Source organism: Bos javanicus, chromosome 1, assembly GCF_032452875.1.
Source record: "Bos javanicus breed banteng chromosome 1, ARS-OSU_banteng_1.0, whole genome shotgun sequence".
NCBI lineage: Eukaryota > Metazoa > Chordata > Mammalia > Artiodactyla > Bovidae > Bos > Bos javanicus.
The window spans coordinates 127,147,189-127,158,867 of record NC_083868.1 but is presented as its reverse complement, the minus strand read 5'-3'; the positions used below and the strand labels follow the sequence as shown (position 1 = coordinate 127,158,867).

General features: G+C 45.5%; 1 protein-coding gene across 1 annotated transcript in view; it reads left to right on the top strand.

The window, feature by feature from the left end:
* Positions 1-7,007: 7,007 nt before the first annotated feature.
* The window catches only part of LOC133249441 (uncharacterized), a 60,887-nt gene continuing 56,215 nt past the window's right edge, over positions 7,008-11,679 (top strand). The window contains exon 1 of the mRNA XM_061419882.1: positions 7,008-7,076. The gene's annotated coding sequence lies outside the window, so the exon portion shown is untranslated. The remainder of the gene's footprint in view (positions 7,077-11,679) is intronic.

Here is an 11,679-nt window from a genome sequence, read left to right as displayed (position 1 = left end):
TTTCTTGCCTCTGCAATCCTGTTCTCTTCACAACAGTGACTATGTGCTTTCAGAGAGGGGTCAACAATAAAACTTCTAAATAAAACGATCCAAATCAAAACTGTGAAACCTGCTCACTGCACCCTTTTTTCATCATGTAATTGAATGTTTCCACATTCTCTGAAGATGCATCAATCAAGGAGTTCCTGTTTCCAGAAATTCCCATTGTGCTTGGGGGTAACAGAAATCTGATCAGCTTTGCCTTAACTAAACCAGGGCTCCCTTTCCTTATGTAATGAGAACCCAGAGGTGGTCAACCTGGATGGGTTCAATGGCTCCACGATGCTATCAGAGACCTGACTCTTTCTATCCATCTTCTCAGCCATCCAGGCTGCGGTTGATGTCTGAGGGTGATGTGCAAGACAGCAGCTTCACTTTCAATGTGATGACTGTGTTCTGAGTGAGAAGAAATGGAAGAACAAAACACAAATACTCGTACGACTTGGGTCTGCCTGTTTGAAGAGCTTTCTGGGAAGCCTCATCTATTAACTTCTGCTTCTGTCTTATCCAGCATTGCAATGTCACATGGTTACCCCATAGGCAAGTAATGCCAGGGATGTTGTTTTCCTAGCCTGGCTTACTAGTTCAGTTCAGTTCAGTCGCTCAATTGTGTCTGACTCTTTGTGACCCCATGGACTGCAGCATGCCAGGCTTCACTGTCCATCATCAACTCCCAGAGCTTGCTCCAACTCGTGTCCATTGAGTCGGTGATGTCATCCAATCATCTCATCCTCTGCCCTCCCCTTCTCCTCCTGCCTTCAATCTTTCTGATCTGGAAAGCATCAGGGTCTTTTCCAGTGAAGTCAACTCTTCACATGAGGTGGCCAAAGTATTGGAGTTTCAGCTTCAGCATCAGTCCTTCCACTGAATAGTCAGGACTGATTTCCTTTAGGATGGACTGGTTGGATCTCCTTGCCATCCAGTGACTCTCAAGAGTCTTCTCCAACACCACAGTTCAAAAGCATCAATTCTTTGGCACTCAGCTTTCTTTATGATCCAACTCTCACATCGATACATGAGTACTGGAAAAACCATAGCTTTGACTAGACGGACCTTTGTTGGCAAAGTAATGTCTCTGCTTTTTAATATGCTATCTAGGTGTGTCATAGCTTCTCTTCCAAGGAGCAAATGTGTTTTAAATTCATGGCTGCAGTCACCATCTGCAGTGATTTTGGAGCCCAAGAAAATAAAGTCTGTCACTGTTTCCATTGTGTCCCCATCTATTTACTATGAAGTGATGGGACCAGATGTCATGATCTTAATTTTCTGAATGTTGAGTTTTAAGCCAGCTTTTTCACTCACCTCTTTCACTTTCATCAAGAGGCTCTTTAGTTTCTCTTCACTTTCTGCCATAAGGGTGGTGTCATCTGCATATCTGAGGTTATTGATATATCTCTGGCCAATCTTGATTCCAGCTTGTGCTTTATCCAGCCTGGCATTTCACATGATGTACTCTGCATATAAATTAAATAAGCAGGGTGACAATATACAGCCTTTATTACCCCTATCATAATTTGGCCTCAAGCCAAACAACAGGGAGAGAACACAGCCCCACCCATCAACAGAAAATTGAATTAAAGATTTACTGAGCACAGCCCTGCCCATCAGAACAAGACCCACTTTCCCCCATAGTCAGTCTCTCCCATCTGGAAGCTTCCATGAGCCTCTTATCCTTATCCATCAGAGGGCAGATAGAATGAAAACCACAATCACAGAAAACTAACCAAACTGATCACATGGATCACAGCCTCGTCTAACTCAATGAAACTATGAGTCATGGTGTTTTAGGGCCACCCAAGACAGATGGGTCACAGTGGAGAGTTCTGACAAAATGTGGTCCACTGGAGAAGGGAATGGCAAACCACTTCAGTATTCTTTCCTTGAGAACCCCATGAACAGTATGAAAAGGAAAAAAGATATGACACTGAGAAATGAACTCTCCAGGTTGGTAGGTGCCCAATATGCTACTGGAGAAGAGTGGTGAAATAACTCCAGAAAGAATGAAGGGATGGAGCCAAAGCAAAAACAAAGCCCAGCTGTGGATGGGACTGGTGATGGAAGTAAATTCCAATGCTGTAAAGAACAATATTGCGTAGGAACCTGGAATGCTAGGTCCATGAATCAAGGTAAATTAGAAGTGGTCAAACAGGATATAGCAAGAGTGAATGTCAACATTTTAGGAATCAGTAAACTAAAATGGACTGGAATGGGCGAATTTAACTCAGATGACCATCATATCTACTACTGTGGGCAAGAATCCCATAGAAGAAATGGAATAGCCCTCATAGTCAACAAGAGACCAAAATGCTGTACTTGGGTGCAAATGACAGAATGACCTCTGTTCCTTTCCAAGGCAGATCATTCACTATCACAGTAATCCAAGTCTATGCCCCAACCAGGAATGCTGAAGAAGCTGAAGTTGAATGGTCTATGATGACCTACAAGACCTTCTAGAACTAACACCAAAAAAAAGATGTCCTTTTCATCAGAGGAGACTGGAATGCAAAAGTAGGAAGTCAAGACATACCTGGAAAAACAGGCAAATTTGGCCTTGGAATACGGAATGAAGCAGGGCAAAGGCTAACAGAGTTTTGCCAAGAAAATGTACTGGTCATAGCAAGCACCCTCCTCCAACAACACAAGAGATGACTCTACACATGGACATCATCAGATGGTCAATAGTGAAATCAGATTGTTTATATTCTTTGCAGCCAAAGATGGAGAAGCTCTATACAGTCAGCAAAAACAAGACCAGGAGCTGACTGTGGCTCAGATCATGAACTCCTTATTACCAAATTCAGACTTAAATTGAAGAAAGTAGGGAAAACCACTAGACCATTCAGGTATGACCTAAACCAAGTGCCTTACGATTATACAGTGGAAGTGACTAATAGATTCAACGGATTAGATCTAATAGAGTGCCTGAAGAACTATGGATGGAGGTTCATGACATTGTACAGGAGACAGGGATCAAGACCATCCCCAAGAAAAAGAAATTCAAAAAGGCAAAATGGTTGTCTGAGGAGGCCTTACAAATAGCTGAGAAAAGAAGAGATGCCTGGCTTACTAACCCCTAGGCCAAAATAGAGTTCAGTCAGCAAGGTGGAAGTAGAGAGTGGATGTTCCCCACTCACCAGTGACTGAGTCATGCACCCTGTAAACCATCTTTTATTGAGAAGTACTTAGGTGTGTTAGTTATATATTGGAGGTGGAGGAAATTACTCTAAAATGTAATGGCTTAATACAGCAAATGTTTATGATTACATACAATTTCTGAGAGTTGAGATTCTGGGAGCAGCTTAGCTGGGTGGTTCTGGCTCAGAGTTGCTCATAGGCTTACAGGACTTGAAGGCTTAAATGGGCTTGAAGGATCCACTTTCAGGACATCTCATCCACACAGCCCTAGGTTGGGGGCCTTTCCTAGGGCTGCTTGGATGACCTTACCAAGTGGTAACTGGCTTCTCCCAGAGAAGACAAGGAAGAGACAAAGAGGGTGTCATGATGCCCTTTATGACCTGGTCGCACACCACCGCTTCCGTCCTAGTTTATTTGTTAGAAGCCGAGTCACTAATCCAACTCACACTCAAGGAAAGAGTAATTAGGTTCTGCCTTTTGAAGGGAGGAGTAGATATAGTTGTGGAGACATTTATAAACCACTTCCTCTGGGGTGGACTGCCCCTGAGCTGTTCTGCCCCGTCTCACCTCACACCGTCCTTTGCATCTCTTCCTTCCTCTGCTCACTCTCCCTCTTTCTTTCTCCTTTTCCTTTCTTTTTCTTTTCCATCATCAGGTCTCCTGGGTTTCCTCCTCTATGGCAGAACAGCCTCTCTCCCCAAAAAGCCAAATTCATCTCAAACCCCTTCTAAGACTCCAATTGCTAGAGTCAATGGGGAGCAAATCATGATTATGGGGTGATTCTTTTTTGTAGTTTTTTGGGGTTTTAGTATTTATTTGCTTTTATTTATTTGGGTGCAGGATCTTTTTTTAGCTGTGGCACATGTGATCTTTAGTTATGGCATATGGAATCAGTTCCCTGACCAGGGAGCGAACCAGGGCCCCCTGCCTTGGGACCACAGAGTCTTAGCCATTGGACCACCAGGGAAGTCCCCTAGTGTTGATTCTTAAGGTCTGATCAGGGCTCTGAGAACCAAAAAGATCATGAACATCTACCCTCTTCCTATGCATAAACAGAAAACCAAAACATTACACTGCAAAAGACAGATAAAGAAGTTCAACAAAGTTCTGACTTTTCCCAAAACTATTTTGCTAGGGTTTTTCTTAAAACATGAAATATCAAATTCTGTCCTTGCATTTTCTGTTTTTGTCTCCCAGCTTTGCAGGAGCTCAAAACACATGTTTAGCATGTCCTGTAATTCAGCCCTGGTGAGTCACACCCTAAAATGTTAACAACTGTGAAATGAGCTCTGGGCTGCCCTGACTCACAGATGCTGGATGTATGAGGAATCCATATAATATTCTCAAACTGGTGCCCATCGCACCCACTGCCCCAGCCATCCTTGTGGTCCTGGCAGCTAATAGCTGCTGTGACTGAGGTTGCTAGTTATCTCCCAATATCCATCTTTCCCTTCTTCTGTAAATAACGAAAGTTCTCGTTTTTCACTGGGCTCATGTCTGTCTGGAATAAAGATCATCTTTCCCATCTTTCCCAGCCTCCTTTGCCCTAGGTATGAGCCTGGTGGGCTATGCAAAGAGTCGGACACGACTGAAGCGACTGAGCGCACCACAGCACATGATCATGTCCATAGGCCTGGCTAGTGGAATAGAAGAAAAGGTATTACACTCGATTTCCGGGAAATGTCCTTAAAGGGAGAGAAAGTGCCCTTCTTTGTCCAGTTTTCCTTCCTTAAATCTGAAATAGGAACAAAATTGGCTGGAGCTCAGCACCCATTTGGGGCCATGTGTGAAAGTCACACTGAAGATGGCAGAGTAATAAAGTAGAAAGAGCCTGGATTCTTCATGATCTTGGGCCTTTGATAGCAGCTCTGGACTGTTCACCCAATGAGTTTCACTAACATGAAAGGGAAATGAACTTCTATCTTTTTCCAACCAGTGTTAATGGGTTTCTGACACTTGCAGCTGATCCTAATCCTAGTGTTACATTTCCTTTACAAACCTGCCCACGGTGCACAGGGATCCTCATCTCCTCTCTGATGGCCTGTCTAGTTTCTGACTTTGCTCTGTCCTGTCCTCAGGGGCTCTGACCTTCCTGATCATTCTCTATTTCTTAAGCATCTGCTTTTGAGTCCTGGTCTATAAAATGTAAGTGCACTCTCTCATCCCACTCCACACTCCTTGCACTGTCCTTCTGGTTACATTGTAGGAAGCCTGGACTAGGGCCCAGCAGAGGAAAGGAAGAGGCTGCACAAAGCAGAAATGACCTAGGGGTGACAACTTTTAGGGGCAGCTCACTGGACAGTCCAGTCTGTCCAAACAGGATCCCTCCCTGCCCTTCTTGACCTTCCCCACAGCTTCAGTTTACTTTGGGCCTACTTAGATCCATTTGGGTTTAAAATATACACTTAAAAATAGCCAGTGTGGAGGAGTTGTGGGACTATTTTCCACTTGCAGTTTACTATGAATTTGTTTAATCCAATTTATTTCATTATTCATTGTTTCATTAAACATTTACTAAGAGCCTATTCTACACCCTATGTGAGAGACACAGATAAACAGATAGATAGATACAAATAACTTATTATCTGATAGTTCTGGAGGTCAAAGTCCCAGACGGGTATCACTGGACTAGGAGCGAGGTGTCAGGACAGCTGAGTGCTTTTATGTGGGTTTGAGAGAGTTCATTTCCGCTTCTTTTGAGCCCCTAGAAACTGCCCACATTCCTTGGCTCTTTTGCCATCTTTAAAGCCAGCAACAGCCAGTTGAGTGCTTCTCATTACATCTCTCTGACCTTTCTTTTCATCACTCATCTCTAGCACAGCAGCGAAAGTTTCCCTACTTCAAGTTCTCAGACTTAGATTGGCCCCACCCAGGGAATCAAGGATAGCAGTCCCATCTCAAGGTTTATAACTTTAATCACATCTACAAAGTCTCTTTTGCCATGTAAGGTACCATATTCATAGGTTTCCAGGATTGGGGCATAGATATCTTTGGGGGCCTTAAATTTGCATGCCCCAAAGCCACTGCCCACAGTAAGATTTCTTAAAAATCTCTTTTCAGGGACTTTCCTGGCAGTTCAGTGGTTAGGATTCCATGCTTCTACTGCAGAGAACATGGGTTCAATCCCTGGTAGGGGAAGATACCGCAAGTCATACAGCACGACCAAAAAGAAAAAAAAAAATCTAAAAAAAAAAATCCCTTTTCCTCCCCCAACCACTTCTTCCCAAAGCTCCAACTGCTTTGCACCTGTGTTCTCCATTTTCCCCAGAAAAACTCCCAGGCCCAGCCCCTGAACAGCCTCCTTTATCCTGGCGCCCCCTTTCTCTTGGGAGTGGGGAGACAAAATGTCGCAAAAGGAAACCTCGCTAGTGCGCAGGTGAGTCCTCTTCACCTTGGTTTCTGCTTATTGCTGTGGGCTGTAACCACCATTTATAACCTCGGTTTCTTTGAAAAACCCACTTAGGGGCTCCGGTGCGGTCCACAGCTGACATCGCGTGGGCGGGAAATAGGCCGAGGCATCTACTCTTTGGAGACCTCTGCTCCTCCCTCCCAATGACCCATTGATAACCAGGGACACGGGTCCCCAGCTCTGTCCCCTCCTAGACCTCGTCCCTTGCAGCCCCATCAGCTGCCAGGACCCAGATCCGCAGCAAGGGCACCTGGAGTTCTCCCGGTCCCAGGCAGAGCCCCCGCGAACCCTGGAACGCTGTTTCCTGCTGCTCCTCTTTCCCTCCTCCTGCTGTTCCTCCTTTCCTCCTGGCGCTCTGGCCCCCGCGGGTCGCTGACTTCCTCCGGCCTCCGCCCCTAGCCGCTACCGCCCCCTGGCAGCCGTCTCCATGGTGCACACCAGACGCCGGAAGCCACCCGGCGGCGGTGGAGGGAGGCAGGGACCCGGCGCATGAGTGAGTGCAGGGCGCGGGCCAGGTGCCAGGAGCGCGTGCGGGGTGAGGGCGAGGTTGCACCGGCACTCCGAACCGTGATTAGGTGCTCCAGACACGCTGGGACCTGGGCTCGGTGGAGGTCTTGCTTGGTTTGCGCCTGCCCCGCCCCAGGGACATAGGCCTCCCCACCCAGACATCCCCAGGGTAGGGATTTCCGGCATCGGTGGGTAGTGGGAATTCTTTCCGGGATCTTTCGAAACTGTTGTGTGCACCAGGGGTTTTGAAGAAGGCCGAAAAAGGCAGCCCCTCAGGCCTGCCAGGTAGCTGCCCCTCTGGGAGCTAGCCGCTGTTGGAGCTGGGCGGGCAGGGCACTCAGAACTCAGGGCAGGGGCTCTTCTCCCCTCACCGCTTCTCCAGACGGCAGGACCCTCAGGCCCCTACTCTCACCTGCTCACCCCCCATCCCCACCTTCCATTTCCAGGAGAATCACAACCAGACAAGATGAGAAAATCTAGCATCCGTGGAGTATCCACTCCGGAAACCTCCAATAAATATTCATTAACTTACTAGCCAATCACCTAGGTAATTGCTAAGCTGGGCCACACACTTATAGAAATGACAGAAGGAAATACTCATACTGAAATAGTAAGTGAAAAACTCAAGATTTAAGAGGGTCTAAGTAGAATATTTATCGAATATATGTGTATATACCCAGAAGAGGCTCATGAGAAATACTTGATATTGTGAACAGTAGTACTGAATAGTGGGGTTCTCATGGTAAGTATACTGGAGTGGTTTGCCATTCCCTCCCCTAGTTACAAGCTTGAATCAAGATTGTCTAGAGAAATAAAAACAACCTCAGGTATGAGATGAAACCACTCCAATAGCAGAAGAGAAACTAAAGAGCCTCTTGATGAGGGTGAAAGAGTAGAGTGAAAAAAATCAACTTAAATTTTGATATTAAAAAAACTAAGATCATGGCACCCAGTCTCATCACTTCATGGCAAATAAAAGGGGAAAAGGTGGAAGCAGAGACAGATTTCCTCCTCTTAGGCTTTGAAATCACTGCAGATGGTGACCACAGCCATGAAATTAGAAGATGATTGCTTCTTGGCAGGAAAGCTATGACAAACCTAGACAGTGGGTTAAAAAGCAGACATTACTTTACCGACAAAATCCAAACAGTCAAGGCTAGTCATGTACAGATGTGAGAGTTGGACCATAAAGAAGGCTGAATGCCGAAGAATTGATGCTTTCAAACTGTGGTGCTGGAGAAGACTTTTGAGAGTCCCGTGCACATCAAGCAGATCAAACCAGTCAATCTTAAAGGAAATCAATTCTGAATACTTATTGGAAAGACTGATGCTGAAGCTGAAGCTCCAATACTTTGGCCACCTGATAGAAGAGTGGACTCATTAGAAAAGACCCTGATGCTGAGAAAGATTGAAGACAGAAGGAGAAGAGTGTGACAGAGGATGAGATGGTTGGATGGCATTATTGATTAAATGGACATGAACTTGGGCAAACTCTGGAAATGGTAAGGGCTAGGCAAGCCTGGCATGCTGCAGTCCACGGGGTCACAAAGAGTTAGACATGACTTGGCGACTGAACAAACAATATTGGATAGTACCATCTTAGTCAGCTTGAAGTGAAGTCGCTCAGTCATGTCCAACTCTTTGCGAGCCCATGGACTGTAGCCTACCAGGCTCCTCTGTCTATGGGATTTTCCAGGCAATAGTACTGGAGTGGATTGCCATTTCCATAATAGAATACCAATGACAACAGAAATGTTTTTCACAGTTCTAGAGGCTGGGAAATCCAAGACGAAAATACTAGTAAGATAGATTTCATTTTGAAGCCTGTTCTCTTGGTTTGTAAGGGAAAGAAAGTGTTAGTCGCTCAATTGTTCTGACTCTTTGTGACTCCATGGTCACAGGGCTGCTTTGTCCATGGAATTCTCTAGGCAAGAATACTGGAGTGAATAGCCATTTCCTTCTCCTGGGGATCTTCCCAACTGAGGGACTGAACCCAGGTCTTCTGCACTGCAGGCAGATTCTTAACAATCTGAGCCACCAAGGCAGCCCCCTTGGTTTGTAGGTGATGGCCGATTCAACAGCTTGGGTGTGGATGAGTTGGAGGTGAGCTCTGTTGTCTCTTCTTAATTCCATCATTAGGGCCCCACCCTCATGACCTTATCTAACTGTAATTACCTTCCAAAGAACCCATATCATCACACTGGGGATTCAGCATTTGAATTTGAAGGGGAGGGGAGGTGAAAACATTCAATTCATAACAGTTTCTAACAAATGATACCTTAGTGTGGTTACAAATGGGGGCTATGGATCTAGATTGTCTAAATTTGAATCCCAACTACACCACTTACCAGTGTCTGCCCTTAGGCAAATCACATAAACTCAGTATGCCTCAGGTTCCCTCCTTAGCATCTGCTATGTGTCAGATTCTGTTCTCAGAAGGCAATGGCACCCCACTCCAGTACTCTTGCCTGGAAAATCCCATGGACGGAGGAGCCTGGTAGGCTGCAGTCCATGAGGTCACTGAGGGTCGGACACGACTGAGCGACTTCACTTTCACTTTTCACTTTCATGCATTGGAGAAGGAAATGACAACCCACTCCAGTGTTCTTGCCTGGAGAATCCCAGGGACGGGGGAGCCTGGTGGGCTGCCGTCTCTGGGGTCACACAGAATCGGACACGACTGAAGTGACTTAGTAGTAGTAGTAGTAGTAACTCATTATTCCCCATAACACTTCTTTGTCACCATCATCTCCATCTTACTGATGAAAAAATCTTTACAATTGTTATCTCATATAATCCTCAAAAATGTCAAAGAGTTAATATTCCCACCATGTGTACAGATGAAGAAAATGAGGTTCAAGGAAGAGAAGTTGATTGCCCACGATCACCCTGCTGGTAATGGACAGAAACAGGATTCAAACCTGTTCCGGTGAACTAGGCCACCCGCTCCCGACCCACACAGTCTCCCATGGTGCTATGCAGTGTTTGCCAATTGCCTGATGATAAGCAGCACTCGAGATGCTTTCCAAAAATGGTCTTAGCAGGGATGGACCTAGAGACTGTCATCCAGAGTGAAGTAGGTCAGAAAAATAAATACCATGTATTTATGCGTGGGGAATTCGAAAAAACTGTTATAAACCTTCTTATTTACAAAGCAGAAGTAGAGAACAAATGTGTGCATACCAAGGGGGAAAGGGAGGTGGGATGAATTGGGAGATTGGGATTGACATATATACACTGCGTGCATGCTAAGTCACTTCAGTCGTGTTTCACTCTTGCAACCCCATGGACTATATGCTGCCAGGTTCCTCTGTCCATGGGATTCTCCAGGCAAGAATACTGGAATGGGTAGCCATGCCCTCCTCCAGGGGAATTTCCCAACCCAGGGATCGAACCCAAGTCTCCTGCGGCTCATGCATTGCAGGCAGATACTTTACTGCTGAATCACTGGGGGAGCCCGACATATGTTGGGGTCCTTTAATGGACCAGAACCTGGTGGTCTGGAGTCGACTGATAAGAAAATAAAGGAGAGAGAAAGAGGCTGATATTTGTTGGTTTACGCAGGAAGCCAATAAAGCCCCTGCACCGGGCTTGCTCTGTTCACAAAGGCCTCAGGCGCCCTCTCGATGGGGTGAAGGCACAGAGCACTTTCTCGAGAGGGTCTTAGAAGCCCGGGCAGCAAAGTCAACACAGAGAACCTCTGCGCTCCAAAGAAATAGCCTGAGAGACAGAGTTGTAAATAATCACTTTTACCATACGGTTCATAAAAAGGAAAAGGGTACTTATCACCATATAGAAAAACTAATGAAGGAAATGCCTGGATTCCTCAGCCCCCTGGGAGAGGCTTCCTCTCCTCTTAATTCCTGGATATTCAGGAATTAATAAGGAACAGATTCCTGACAGATCCAAAACAGCACACAGGAAGCCTCCTGTTTAAATGCTTCCTGACAGACATATATACACTGCTATGTATAAAATAAAATAACTAACGAGAACCTACTGTATAGCACAGGGAACTCAGTGCCTGGTGGTAACCTAAACGGGAAGGAAATCCAAAAAAGAGGGGATATATATATATATATATATAGCTGATTCAGTGATTCACTGATTTACTTTGCTGTACAGTAGAAACTAACACAACATTGTAAAACAACTATATGCCAATAAATTTTTTTAATGGTCTTGGGAATCAGTACGCTCAGTTCTGTTTTCAGCCAGAGCAAATCCCTTCTCTCCCTTCCTGGGCCTCATTTTTGTTCCATATAAAAGAAGAAGTTAGACCAGCCCCAAGATGAAAAGTAGGTTTTGGGTAGCTGCCAAGTCTGGTTGCTCTGCAGGAGCTGCTGGAGCAGAGCTATGAGCAGAATGCTGGAGCTACAACTGGGTGCTGGCCATGGGTCGGGTGAGTGGTAGGGTGAAGAGCCATTTTGGTTGGCCCAGTATTTTCCTGGTTTTAGCACTTAAAGTCCTGAGACAGTGGGTCATCCCAGTGATAGCTTACATGGATTAGATAATCTATAAAGTCCCAACCAGAGCTATTAAGAATATGATTTTTCCTTACCCAAGTACCTGAGTCTCTACATTCTACT